This window comes from Dermochelys coriacea, chromosome 23, assembly GCF_009764565.3.
Source record: "Dermochelys coriacea isolate rDerCor1 chromosome 23, rDerCor1.pri.v4, whole genome shotgun sequence".
Lineage (NCBI taxonomy): Eukaryota > Metazoa > Chordata > Testudines > Dermochelyidae > Dermochelys > Dermochelys coriacea.
In genome coordinates this window covers 3,273,844-3,287,192 of record NC_050090.1, presented here as the reverse complement: position 1 = coordinate 3,287,192, position 13,349 = coordinate 3,273,844, and the positions used below count along the sequence as shown (strand labels likewise).

General features: G+C 58.2%; 1 protein-coding gene across 3 annotated transcripts in view; it reads left to right on the top strand.

The window, feature by feature from the left end:
- Nucleotides 1-13,349, top strand: part of LOC119847174 (leucine-rich repeat and fibronectin type III domain-containing protein 1-like) — a 54,914-nt gene that overhangs the window by 17,808 nt on the left and 23,757 nt on the right. The window contains exon 1 of one of the 3 annotated variants that reach the window (XM_038381710.2): nucleotides 90-290. The exons of the other annotated variants lie outside the window; for them this stretch is intronic. The gene's annotated coding sequence lies outside the window, so the exon portion shown is untranslated. Of the gene's footprint in view, nucleotides 1-89; nucleotides 291-13,349 lie in introns of those variants that run through there. 3 annotated transcript variants of the gene reach the window in all.

The following is a 13,349-nucleotide window of genomic DNA, read 5'->3' as shown; positions in this document are numbered from 1 at the left end:
AATCAGATGATGCTGCTGGCCATCAGTGGAGGGTTTGGGCCTGAGTTTCTGGCTTCCAAGGGATGGGTCTTGCACACCTGGGAAGAGCCAGTGACCTGAATGGGCAGCTCCCCCTGCAGAGTTGCTCTTGTGTGTGAGCGGGCAGGGGCAGGCTGGTTGTTTTGAAATCTGCTTCCTCCAGGCTACGTGGAGACCTTCCCTGGCTGCAACAGGACCGGAAGGGAGCATGAAAGGTGAAATTTTGCCCCCCAGGGCAGAGGGAATCCCTCTGGAGCCCAGTCAAACAGCAGGTTAGTCCCAAAGCTGGGGCTAGAACCCAGATGGCCTGATTTATTGCCCCTTGCTCCAATCACTAGGCACCGCTCCCTTCCTAGAGCTGGGATTAGATCCTGGGAGCCCTGATACCTGCTCTAACCAATAGATATCTCTCCTCTCGGAGAGCTGGGGATAGACCCCAGAAGTCCTGACTCCCAGCCCCCCTGCTCTAACCAGTAGGCCCCACTTCCTGCCCAGATCTGGGGAGCGAACCCAGGAGTCCTGGCTCCCAGGCTGCCCTGCTCTAACCACTAGACCCCACTCTTCTCCCAGAGCTGGGAATAGAACCCAGGAGTCCTGGCTCCCAATCCCTTACCCATTACTAGACACAGGGTCCTTCCAGAGCTGGTATAGAACCCAGGTGTCCTGAGCCCTAATTCTTTGCTCAGACCACTAGACAAATGCTTTTTTCCCAGAGCCAGGAAGAGAACCCAGGAGTCCTGATTCCACGCCCCTCCACCCGGACTCGACCCACATTTGCCTTAAGTCACTATTTGCTGAATGCTAATATTTAAATACAGACAAAGACTTTGGAAGTGGGGTTCAGTAGGCCATGCGGGGGATGAAGGCAGTGAGGTCAGATGGTGCTGTTTTAGCCTCCCCCCCCCACCCCATCCCCACTTGCATTGCATTGCATTTCTCCGTTTTGTTTTGGTATTTCTGTTTGTCAAACCATGTTTATATTAAAACAACGGCTCATTAAAATTCCCTTTTCCTACTTGGAGATTTTTATTATTATTTATTTTTTAATTGGATTCCTGCCTCATGCTGCCCTTTAAAAAAAATTGTGTTTATACAAAGAAGCAAAGTGAGTCAAATTTGTTTTCCAGAGGTTTAACCTTTGTCCAATTATTATTTATTATGAATCATTATTTATTATGACTACGTTATAATTGATAACCTTTGGGTAGATTTTCATTTCCATGAGTATTTTCCTGGCTTGTTGGGTCACTTGGTTTTGGATTGCGTTTCTTTGAGGTGTGTGTGTGAGGACGAATGGATGGATAGAGGTGTGTATGGGGACGGAGGGGTGTGTATGGGGATGGATGGACGGATGGATAGAGGGGTGTGTATGGGGACGGATGGGTGGCTAGATGGGCGTGTGTGGGGATGGACAGATAATTTTAAGACATCTTTTATTCGTGGCAACATAAGATCACTGCTTGGATAGTCTTTGCCTGGCTTCCAGATGCAGGGTGTCGTGAAAGGCTCTTACAGTGAGCATGTGGGTCAGGCCTTTGCTGATTTACACCAGCTAATGTCTTCCATGGGAGCTGCCCCCATTTTCACCAGCTGGGGATTGGGTTCTGGTGCCTTTTGGCAGTTGAGGGTTGAGTAAGGGGTGTACACCCAGGAGAAGAGGAAGAGAGACGGGGGGGGATTCTGAGGGGTGGTTCCACTGTTTCTCTGCCAGTGTAAATCAGGAGTCGCTCCACAGCCGACACACTGGGCAAATCTGGTGTGACTGAGCTGCAAACAAAGACCCTCGGTTTGTGCATCGCACAAGGGCCCCGGGCGCTCACATACTCCAGCCCACCGTGGGTGTGAAGCACTCCCATTCAGATCCAGTAGTGTCACACGTCCAGTTTGCGCTGGTGTGAAGGACAGCACGCGGCGCTTCCCAACCAGCATGGCTAACTGGTCCCCCCCCAGGCGAATTGGCGCTCGCTACTCAGCCCCCATCAACATGTCCACTCAGCCACGGCCTCAGGGCATCTCCTTGGCGCGGAGAGCAAGACTTCGCATTCCTGCTCCCACCCTAGGAGAGCTGGCTGGGAGGGAGGCGGTGTGGCCTAGTGGGGAGAGTCCCAGCTCTGCCTGCTGGGTGACCTTGGACAAGTCACCCCTCTCAATGCCTCAGTTTCCCCATCTGTCAAATGGGGATAATGCTCCTGACCCCATTTTGTCCCCAGCTCTCCTTCTCCCACCTGCCCACTCCTTTCCTTTCTGAGGATGGCCAAGAGATCAACGCAGTGACCAGATAAATGAGGACGGGGGCAGTGTCCTGAGTGAATCCTGACCCTCGGCAGTGGGGGTAGAAAGGTGCCATTGGTGACTGCCTTCAGGGCGTAGGGGTGAATCCCTTAAAATGGGTGTGGGCCTATCACATGGGAACATACCGAATGGTTCCTGCTCCTTTTGGTGGATTATTATTAGCTAGCAGCACCTAGAGGCCCCTGCCAGCTCAGGGAGTGGCCCCACGACAGGCCGGGTGCAGCATAGACCCCTGCCCACAGAGCTCACAGTCTATGGAGACAGAGGACAGGAGGAGAAACTGAGGCAAAGAGCAGGGCAGTGACTTGCCCCAAGTCACCCGGCAGCTCAGTGGCAGAGCCAGGACTGGGACCCAGGCGTCCTGAAGCCCAGCCCTCTGGGTCATGCCACGTGCACAGGGCTCAGCTCTGCTACTGCCTGCCCTCTGTGCCGGCTGAGCGGTCCCCCCCACCTTGTGAGTCGAGTGGCCCTGGAAGTCTTTGGAGGTGTGCGGAGGGCGCCCGGCTGTGATGCCAGCCCTGTGAGTTGCTCCGGCCTGGGGCTGTGTGTTTATGGAGCTCGCAGCCTACTCGGTGAGCCCGGCCGGCATCTGGGCTGCCCATTCTCTTTGCAAAACCTGGTTTGTTTGTTTGTTTTCTCTACGCGGCTCTTGGCTACGGGGACACTGGCAGGCGGTGGAGAGAGGGGAGCCCAGGCAAGCCCTGGCTGCACGCTTGGGGGAAGCGAGGCCTGTTCTATGCAGCCAGACCTGGGACGTCCTGATTGATCCGGAGCCAGAAGGAGCTGGGGGAAGGATGGCCTAGTGGTGAGGGAGCCAGTTGGGTGACTCGAATCCCTGCTCTGTTGCCCTCCCATTCAGGATCCTGGGTGAAGGCAGGCAGGACTAGTGGCAGGAGCTTGGGAGCTGGGAACCGAAGCTGGGGGTCACCGCCGGTGTCGAGGTCAGCAATACCAGGTAGCAGGTCAGTGTTGGGGGGACCCTGGGAATCGATCGGGAATCAGGCCTAGTCAGACCTGAGGTCAATGCCAGGAGCTCAGAAGCAGGGTGGTCACAGCAGCTAGCTGGAGACCCCATTGCTACCTGGACGCTTCCTGGTAGGCCCCTTATATAGGATCAAGGAGCCAATCGGGGATTGCTAATACAACTGTCAGTCAGATTACTCAAGGCGGAACTTCCTGTGGCGTGCCACCTCTGAGGAGGGCGGGGAGCAGGGTGGTGTTGGCTGGCCTGCATTCAAGTCCCTCTAATCCTTACACTTCGACCTGGGGGATCCCTCAAAAGAGAGCTAGGCCTCTCCTCCCCATGGGGCTGATTCCCATGGGAGTTAGGCACCTAATACCTTTGAGGAGCCGGGCCTCTGAAATGGGAATAATTGCCTGAATTGGGCCCCTGCCTGACCTCCCGGGGGTATTATGGGGATAAATACTTTAAAAGCTTATGAGGCACTTGGATATTACAGTAGTAGGCTCATAAAAAACCCTAAGATGGGTACGTAGCTCCGAGAACAGCCACGTAGGTTGACATACTAGGGAAGGGCTGTGTGTGTCTAGTGTGGTGTACTGAGGACTGTGTTGGAATTCCAAGCTGTCATTGCAGGCGTGAAGGGGTTTTCTGGATTCTGCTGCCAAGCTAGAGGGCTTTGTAGGGAAGCGTGCGATCAGATTCAATCTGCAGTGAGCCACCGACAGCAAGGTGGAGTGAATTACGCCCCTCTGCCTTAGTGAGCAGCCTGCTTTGTCTCTCTCTGTTTTGGGGTTCTTGTGTGTTAAGGGTCTGGATTGTGAGAAATAAAGTCGTGTTAAGTTGCAACCTTCCCACAAGAGTGTTGCATGTTTATTCTCTGGGTGCCTGCTGGGAACACAACATCTAGCTTCCAGGACTGCTAAGCGGGGCTGTGACTCCACAAACAGGGGCTTTGCCAGCTATTTCCAGAGTCCTGAAATTAGAGTTGGGTGACATTTTTTGTGCATATCTCTTTTTTGGGCTGAAAAATACAGATTCGGGGCCATGGAAACAACTGACAACACCAGCATGGTTTTGACACTTTGGTTTGGTTGAATTAAAAAAAAAAAAAATTCAGAAGGCCATTTTGTTTGGCATTAACATGTTTTGATTTTGCATTTTGGAATTTTTGCTCCAATTTATTAGAAAAATGAACCCTTGAAAATGGAAAGTTTTGCCGCTGGGGTAGCTGGGAAGTCCACCTCGTTCTCTGCTTAAACAGGGGTGGGCCCAACCGCAAGGGAAGTTGTCAGTCCAACCTTCCACAGGGTGGTACTTCAAATCCTAGGCCTGGAAGGGACCTCGAGAGGTCTCTAGTCCAGTCCCCTGCACTCACGGCAGGACTCAGTATTATCTTGACCATCCCTGACAGGGGTTTGTCCAACCTGCTCTTAAAAATCTCCAGTGATGGAGATGCCACAACCTCCCTGGGTAATTTATTCCAGTGCTTCACTACCCTGACAGTTAGGAAGTTTTTTAGTCCAGCCTAAATCTCCCTTGCTGCAATTTAAGCCCATTGCTTCTTGTCCTATCCTCAGAGGTTAAGAAGAACAATTTTTCTCCCTCCTCCTTATAACAACCTTTTAGGTACTTGAAAACTGTTATCGTGTCCTCATTCAATCTTCTCTTCTGCAGACTAAATAAACCCAGTTCTTTCAATCTTCCCTCATAGGTCATGTTTTCTAGACCTTGAATCGTTTTTGTTGCTCTTCTCTGGACTTCTCCAGTTTGTCCACATCTTTCCTGAAATGTGGTGCCCAGAACTGGACACAATCCACCAATTGAGGCCTAATCAGCGCGGAGTAGGGTGGAAGAATTAATTCTCGTGTCTTGATTACAACACGCCTGCTAATACAGCCTAGAAGGATGTTCACTTTTTTTGCAGCAGCGTTACACTGTTGACTCATATTTAGCTTGTGGTCCACTCTGACCCCCAGGTCCCTTTCCGCAGTGCTCCTTCCTAGGCCGTCCTGTTCCATTTTAGGCCCAAGTTCTAATCCCCGTACTCCCTCTTGCTAATCCTGCTCGTGAAATTATCAAACCCTTCTCGAACGAGGGGGCAGATTTGGCTCAAAGGCACAGTGGCTCTAGGTGGGGGCGGGGGCGGCATCTCCCAGATACCTGCCTGTCCCCCCTGGCTTCGAAAGACCTCCTCCACCCACGCCACCGGCTGGAGGTTACACAGGAGATTGGCAGCGGAGCTCCAACCATGTGACTGCCTTGTCTGGCATTAGGGCGGCCTGGTGCCCAGTTTTCCACCGGAAAGTCTGGTTGTAAAGGGGACCTGACTATGTCTGGTCAGATCTACTGACCGGACACCCAAAGTCCGGTTACTGTGAGCGGGGGAGGCGCCGGGTCATCACCCACGCTAGCCCCTACTCAGCCAGGACCATCTCCTACCTTCATCAGGCTGCTCCCAGACCCAACTTCACAGGCAAGACCCTCCAAGTGGGGGGATGGGAGGGAAAAAGCAGCTAGCGAGGGGGTGGGGGGGAAGATGAGTGGATGGGTGGGGCCTCAGGGGAAGAGGTGGGGGCCTCGGGGGGGGGGGGGAAGAAGCAGGGCAAGGGAGGTTCCCACTCTCCTGCTGAAGTGTCCAGTTTTTTAAAGATTACCAAGTTGGTCATCCTATCTGGCATCGATGCGCCAGGCGGCACGTGGCAGAGTGCGGGCATGAGGACAACCGGAGAGCTCCAGGGGGCTGCGTGCCGGAAGCCACCACATGGGCATTTGGCCCGGCAGCTGCACCGGGCCACATGCGATTAGCCAAGCTAGTGCGCTCGGGTCTCACGCTTTCCTCCCGGCCTTGTGCAGGCCTGTCCGGGTAACAGGAATATAAACACATCCCGAAAGAAATGGCACGGGTCTTCGCCCGTCCTCCCCCACCGCCCACACCGGCTCCAGAAGCCAGCCGACATCTCGCTGCCTCTGCTAACCTAATTGGAAGCAGCCTAAGGAGGATGACATATGGGTTAATCAAGCCGTGCCAGAAAGGAACAGTTGAAATGGGGAAGATAATTCACTAGGACTGCGTGCGTCCGCGCCACCCCCATGTATGTGCCTCTTGACTCTGCAGACAGGGAGGTGGCTGGATGCGACAGGGGAAGGAAAGGAGGCTGGATGGCTTGAACTTGGGCCCCCCTAGCAGCTGCTGTGGCTCAGGGGCTGGCCCTCGAGGGCGCTGGTTCGAATCCAGCCTGGACTGGCAGCGCCAGCTGCTGGGTTTATTAGGGGTGAAAAGTTGATGTTCTGTGCTCGCATCACAGCAGGGCTGCTGCCTGCATGGCAAAAAGCATCAGACGGGGCCAGATCCTCACTGGAATAAATTGGCATCACTCTACTGCCGTCCATGCTGGTTTACGCCAGCCTCTCCGCCCTTTGCAGCCCTGGTCAAGAGGGAGATCATCAGATCAAGCGTTGAGAAAAGGGGCAAACCCCACGCGACTGCAACGCAGGGTATAATTATCTTTAATAGGAAATAGAAGCTAATATCAGTTCTTAGACAATTGCGGTTCAGGTCAGCACTGTGGTTCCTTCGTGATCTCAGTGGAAGGGCATCAGGCAGACAGTGATTCCAGGAGCATCATTATATGATTCAGAGGACTGAATAAATAATTAGACACATGTGGAAAAGCCCCGTCATTAAAAGAACGTGGTGTAGGTTGCAAAGTCGAGGCCTGGAAAAAGACAGGAAATGGCAACTCTGTGATTGCTTGTGCAGTTCTGTGCCCGACCTGCAATGAGGTAGGGCCCAGAGGAAACCAAAGATGAGATTCCGGTGCGCACACTCGACGGGACAGTGGTCAGGGGCACGGCCACTGTCCATCTGGCATTGCACCCTAAATACCGTTTGAACGGAGTTTTTTGCATGGCATTTCCTGCCATTTTTGTTTGTGAAAGGGAAAAATAAGGCGGCTTATGCACCCTTTGTAGGACTTGCGGCCTCAGCCTTCACTCTTAAGAAACAGGCTTTTGACACCTTGGGCTACAGAACTAGCTATTAAGGTGGCCAGGTGCCCAGTTTTCAACCAGAAAGTCCAGTCAAAAAGGGGACATGACTGTGTCCCGTCAGATCTACTGACCGGACACCCAATGTCCGTTTACTGCATCCGGGGAAGGCTTCAGGTCTTCACCCACGCCAGCCCCTATTCAGCCAGAGCTGCCTCCTGCCTGCATCAGACGGCTGCAGCTCCCACCCCGGGCTCTGCAGGCGAGTCCCTCCTGACCGGGCGGAGGAGTGGGAGGGGGGGAAAGCAGCAAGCAACAGTGGGGAAGAGGAGTGGACGGGGCAGGGCCTTGGGGGGAAGAGGCGGGACAGGGGTGGGGTCTCGGGGGGGAGGAGAGCGTCTGGTTTTTAAATATTACCAAGTTGGCAGCCATATGCTGGCTCCATGGGTGGTTGGGAGAGGCCAAAGTGAGGGGCTGGGTTGGGGTTGGGAGTACAGTGGGAAGTCAGCCCACCTCTCCCCACCCCTTATTCCCCCCAGGTGCTCTGGCAATTCCCGTGCATTCCCAATGCAGCATCTGCGTTGGTGTTGTCAGCCCAGGTTTAGAACGGTCCTGTTCTGTTGTTAATTTGTCAAGTATTATTTTGTTAGGTGGGGGCGGGGGGGCTTAGTGATCAGAGCCCTGAACTGGGACTCAGGCGACCTGGGTTCAAATCCCAGTTCTGCTACTGGCATGTCATCACTGCCCCCCACCCCATGCCTCAGTTTCCCCCCTCTGATAATGCCTTCTTTGTAAAGTGGTTTGAGACCTACAGCTTCTGATAGGCTGGCACCACTTCTCTTAGCAATGCAAGTGATAGAAGAGAAAGGGGGATTTGTGATGGCTTCAGCTAACCCTGAATGGAAGTTGCTGTAACAAAGAAAAGGCACTTTCCTGGCCCGAGGGTTTTCTCCCGGCCTCATTTCATAGGCCTGCTGCAAGCGATGAGGGCTTAGGGTCACAGGCCTCCTTTTTAATGGAAAGAATTAGGCAGCCTAAATACAGGGGTCCCTGGTTATTCTAGGGGGAGCTGGCAAAGAGTCACATAATGAAGGTAAGATTGTCCATCGCTCATGTACCATCATTGACACCTGGGCAAATTGGTGCGAAACGTTCCCCCTCGGATGACAGCGGTGGGAACGTTTTACTCTCAGGGCCGGATTCCCAGCTGATGTCAGTCTGTCTGAAGTTCAGCGCGGGAGCGGAGTTGCTGTGGCGATCGGGGAGAGGGTCAAAAGCCAGACAGATCCTGCGGCGGTTGGCAAGAAAGCTGCCGCAGAAGGATGGAGACGTGGCGGAAGGATGGGCGGATGGCAGCATGTGGGCTACGGGTTCTGAACGGGACTTGAGGGGCGTCTCCCTCTCGCTGCTGCATGGCTGGTTCAGTGGGGAGAGCACCCTTGTACTGAGCCCACCTGCTCCCTGCAGCACAGCGCCCCCTAGTGCCACGCTGGGGCATTGGGGGCAGACCTCACTGCCAGGGGAGAGCGCCCCCACCCTGTTCCCTGCAGCACAGCGGCCCTTTAACCAGGGCCGGGCGATCCAGGCTTCGGAGCCAGCCAGCCTCCCTTCCCCCAGTCCAGCCACCCGGGTGGCTGGCTGCGGGGGTGGCGTTATTAGCAGTCTGTGCACGGTGCTGCGGGGGGGGGGAGCCGAGGGGGGGGGGGCGTGGCGGCTCCGGCAGCTGGCGGCTCTGTTTGTCGACAAGCAATCTCACTTTTATCAAGCGCTGATTTCGAGTCAAAGCATGTCAGGTGGAGCTGGGGCCCGCTGTGTTATTCCCAGCACGTCCCTCGTGCCCGCTCGGAAATAGCAGGGAAAGGAAGAGGGGGCAGCCCACGGGGCGGAGGGAGCAGGGCTCAAGGGGTCATCACCCGGGGCTGGGATCTCACCCAGTGGGGCTGGCTTGAGCCTCGATGCTGGTGGCCTCCCATCCCAGCAGGAAGAAAGGGAGGGATGTCCCGGCGGGATTGCGGGGGGCTGAAAACGGTGCCGGGGGGAGAGGGGCGCTAATGACTAGGTGGATGGGGGTGGAGGCAAAGGAGTTCGGGCTGGAAGAGAAGGATGAAATCGAAAGGAAGGGAGGTTGGGAAGAGGATGGGGATGGAAGGGAGGGGTTGGGGAGGGAGAGGAGAGAAGTGGTGGGGAGGGCTGGGGTGTGTGCCAGGTCTCTGGTTTTGGACCAGAACTCGACAAGGGATCCTGGTGGCTCCAGCCAGCACTGCTGACCGGGCCGTTGACTGTCCGGTTGGCAGTGCCATGCAGCGGGGCTGGCAGGCTCCCTGTTAGCCTCTGTGCCGCGTGGCTCCTGGAAGCAGCAATATGTCCCCTCTCCAGACCCTATGTGTAGGGGCAGCCCAGAGGCTCCACATGCTGCCCCCGCGTCAAGCACCGCCCCTGCCGCTCCTATTGGCTGGGAACCGTGGCCAATGGGAGCTGTGGGGGCGGCACCTGTGGGACGGGGCAGTGTGCAGAGCCACTTGGCCGTGCCTCCAGGTAGGAACTGGAGGGGGGACATGCCGGCTGCGCTGCCCAGAACCTGCACCCCTGAGCCCTGCCCCCCCACATGCTCCAACCCCCTGTCCCAGCCCTGATCCCCCTCCCGCCCTCTGAACCCCTCAGTACCAGCTCTGAATTTGACATCGGACCTGTGCAGTGTAGCCCTGGGTGGCAGGGAGCCCCTGGGGGTCCCAGGGCGAGGCAGGCTGACAGCCAGGGAGCTCACAGGGTCTGTCCTGATCCTGTTGCTTTGGTTCATCTCAAGCCCATCCTGGCCCCTGTGCTCTTTCCCTTCCAGCCTGAGCCTGCTGGATAACGGCTCCATCCCCCCCAGTGTTGCCGCCACGCACCAGAGAGGGGCGCTGTCTTCCCCAGACCCCTCACGCTTTGCTCTCTCCCCACTGAAATCAGCTGCTCCTGCCCTCCCGGTCTGACGGGGCAGGGGGTGAACCAGGCCATGCTCAGTAGGGCGTCGGTGCCAGGCCCCCAGCTGGGTCCCTGAATGTAGCCACCTCCTTCCCCTTCTGGCCTGCTGCCTCCCCACAGCCACCCCCAGAAACCCAGCTGCTTCCCCTTCCCCACCCCGGATCCCACTGCCCAGGCCCCCCCAACACAGGCGTCGCCAGGCTGGCGAGAGAGGGGCTCAGGGCGGGATGGGGGGGTTAACCCGTGACGTCCCAGTGCTGGCCCCCGGCAGGATGGGGGGGCTGGGCTTTGACACCCCGCCCCGGCCTGATGGCGCTAAGAGGCTTTGGACTAAAAGGGCCTTGCTGGGAATGAAGCAGACCAGGGGCTTCTCATGCCGGTGAGAGTCCGGGGGTGGGGGGGTGAGTAGATTTTGACCCTGTGCCCAGGGCCCTGTTCTCTGGCAGCCGCTGGGTTCTAAGCAGGGCTAGCTCCCGGCTGGAGAGCGGCGGGGAGACGTGTTGTGGGGAGGGCTGGGGGGCTCAGTGAGGGGCACTGGGCTGCGAGGAGCAGGGTGGGGGGGCTCAACAGGGGGCACTGTGCAGTCGGGTGGGGGGCACTGTGGTCCAGGGAGCAGGGCAGGGGCTCGGCAGGGGCACTGGGCTGCGGGGAGCAGGGCGGGGACTCAGTAGGGGGCGCTGGGATGTAGGGAGGGGCAGGGGCTCGGTAGGGGGTTCTGGGCTGTGGGGGGCGGGGGCTCAGTAGGGGGCGCTGGGATGTAGGGGGGCGGGGGCTCAGTAGGGGGTGCTGAGATGTAGGGAGGGGCGGGGGCTCAGCAGGAGAGCTGGGCTGCGGGGTGGGCGGGGGCTCAGAAGAGGGCGCTGGGCTGCGGGGAGGGGAGGGGCGGGGGCTCGGCAGGGGGCGCTGGGATGTACGGTGTGGGGCAGAGGCTCAGGAGGGGGTGCTGGGATGTAGGGAGCGGCGGGGACTCAGTAGGGGGCGCTGGGATGTAGGGGGGTGGGGGCTCAGTAGGGGGTGCTGAGATGTAGGGAGGGGAGGGGCGGGGGCTCAGCAGGAGAGCTGGGCTGCGGGGTGGGCGGGGGCTCGGTAGGGGGTGCTGGGCTGCGGGGAGGGGCGGGGGCTCGGCAGGGGGCGCTGGGCTGCGGGGAACGGGGTGGGGGCTCAGTAGGGGGTGCTGGGCTGCGGGGAATGGAGCTGTGGCTCAATGGGGGCACTAGGTTGTAGGGACGGGTGGGGGCTCGGCAGGGGGCGCTGGGCTGCGGGGAACGGGGCGGGGGCTCGGCAGGGGGCGCTGGGCTGCCGGTAGCTGTGCAGGGGTTCAGTAGGGGGCGCTGGGCTGCGGGGAGGGGCGGGGGCTCGACAGGGGGCGCTGGGCTGCCGGTAGCTGTGCAGGGGTTCAGTAGGGGGCGCTGGGCTGTGGGGAGGGGCGGGGGCTCGACAGGGGGTGCTGGGCTGCCGGTAGCTGTGCAGGGGTTCAGTAGGGGGCGCTGGGCTCCTTCAGTTGATACTAGGCGGCCGTGCCCTCTTTCAGACAACGTGTAAAATCTAGGTCCTGCTGGAGCCCCCCGGCTTTTCACTTTCCCGTGGGTTTAGTGGCCTTATGCCCCGGGGATCCCAGGCCACGGCTCCAAGCACGGCACCGGCGCCGGTTAGGTCTGTCCCTGCCGTGACCAGCCTCGGTCCCCGTCTAATTCCCCCAGGTCCGTCTGTGCGGCCTCACCTCTCCCACGGCCAGGACCAGGGTCCAGATCAACCCCACTGCCCCCTGCTGGATGGGACCAGAGCTGCCCTGACCTTGGGTGGGTCATGTCACCCTCTAGAGGCCCCCAGGGGGACTGCAATTGGAAACCCGGTTGATTCCATTTGTTGCCTGTTTCCTTTGATTTCGGGCCCGCTGCATTTACCTCCCCCTGTCCTGGGTTCAGCGGAGAGCTGCTGTTACATGTTCCTTTATTTCTAGCGCGCCTGCAATTCACAGGGCCCCTTGCCAGCGCAGCAGGGCCGGGTTCTGGCCTCAGCTCCGAGAGGCTCATGGCCCTGGGCAGGCACCCTGTGCATTGTCACACAGATCCCAGAGCACAGGGTGTGGGGTTGTTTTTCAGGCCCTGTTCTGGAATGGGGGAGGGGTGAGTTTGCCTGTTAAATAGCTGCTGTGCCCCCCCGTGACCCAGGAGTGGCCAGGCTCCCAGGAAGGGGGCACTCCCTAGGGAAACTGACACTGTGCTCTGCCCAAGGGGCAAGGCCCCACACAGAGAGGGGGAGCGACTTGCTTGTGATTGCACAGAGCAGGAGAGGTGGGAATAGCTCCCACAAGGACAGACTCTCAGCTCCCCCCCTTCCAACCACCAGACCCCATTCACCTGCCAGAACTGGGAATAGGACCCAGGAGTCCTGGCTTGCAGCCCCCATGCTCTCACCACTAGACCCCACTCCCCTCCCAGAGCTGGGAACAGAACCCTGGAGTCCTGGCTCTCAGCCCCACCCCGCTCTAACTACACTCATGTCAACAGTCTCCTCCTGCTCTCTGTTCTCCATTGCTGTCTTTGCCTCAGGCTAGAGCAGGTGAGGTGGGAGCTCCCTGCCTTTGCAGGCCTGCTCCCCCTCCCCTTGCCCTTGTTCCCAGAGCCTTTGAAACAAAGATCCCCCCCGGTCCGAGCGGGGTTGTCATGTCCCCGGGCTCTCGGCAGGTCCCCGTGCTCACTAGATACCCCTTGCTGGGAAGGGCAGCACCACGGGCTCTGACAAGCTCTTTTAGGTGCCACCGTTCAAACACGCATGCAGCCAGCCCCTGCTGTGCTAAGCCTTGCGGGATCTCCGGCGCTGCGCCATGGCACTGCCAGCTGGGGGCTGTGACGTGACGGTGGAACACAGCTCGCCTGCTGCTGCTGTGGGAATCTTCTCTGGCACAGGCCAGCAGTGGCTCTCAAAGCACCTCACAGAGAGAGCTTGTGAGCAGCCCAAGCTTTAGATGCCCTCTCCCAGGGGGGAGAGCCTGCCCGCCCTTCCCTGCCACGTCTCCTGCCCCATGTGAGCCAAAGAGCCCTGTCACCTGGCCCCCTCGTGCCGTCATTGGCATGGGTACGAGGTGGGCGTGAGACACTTCTGGATGGTCCCACTTCGCACA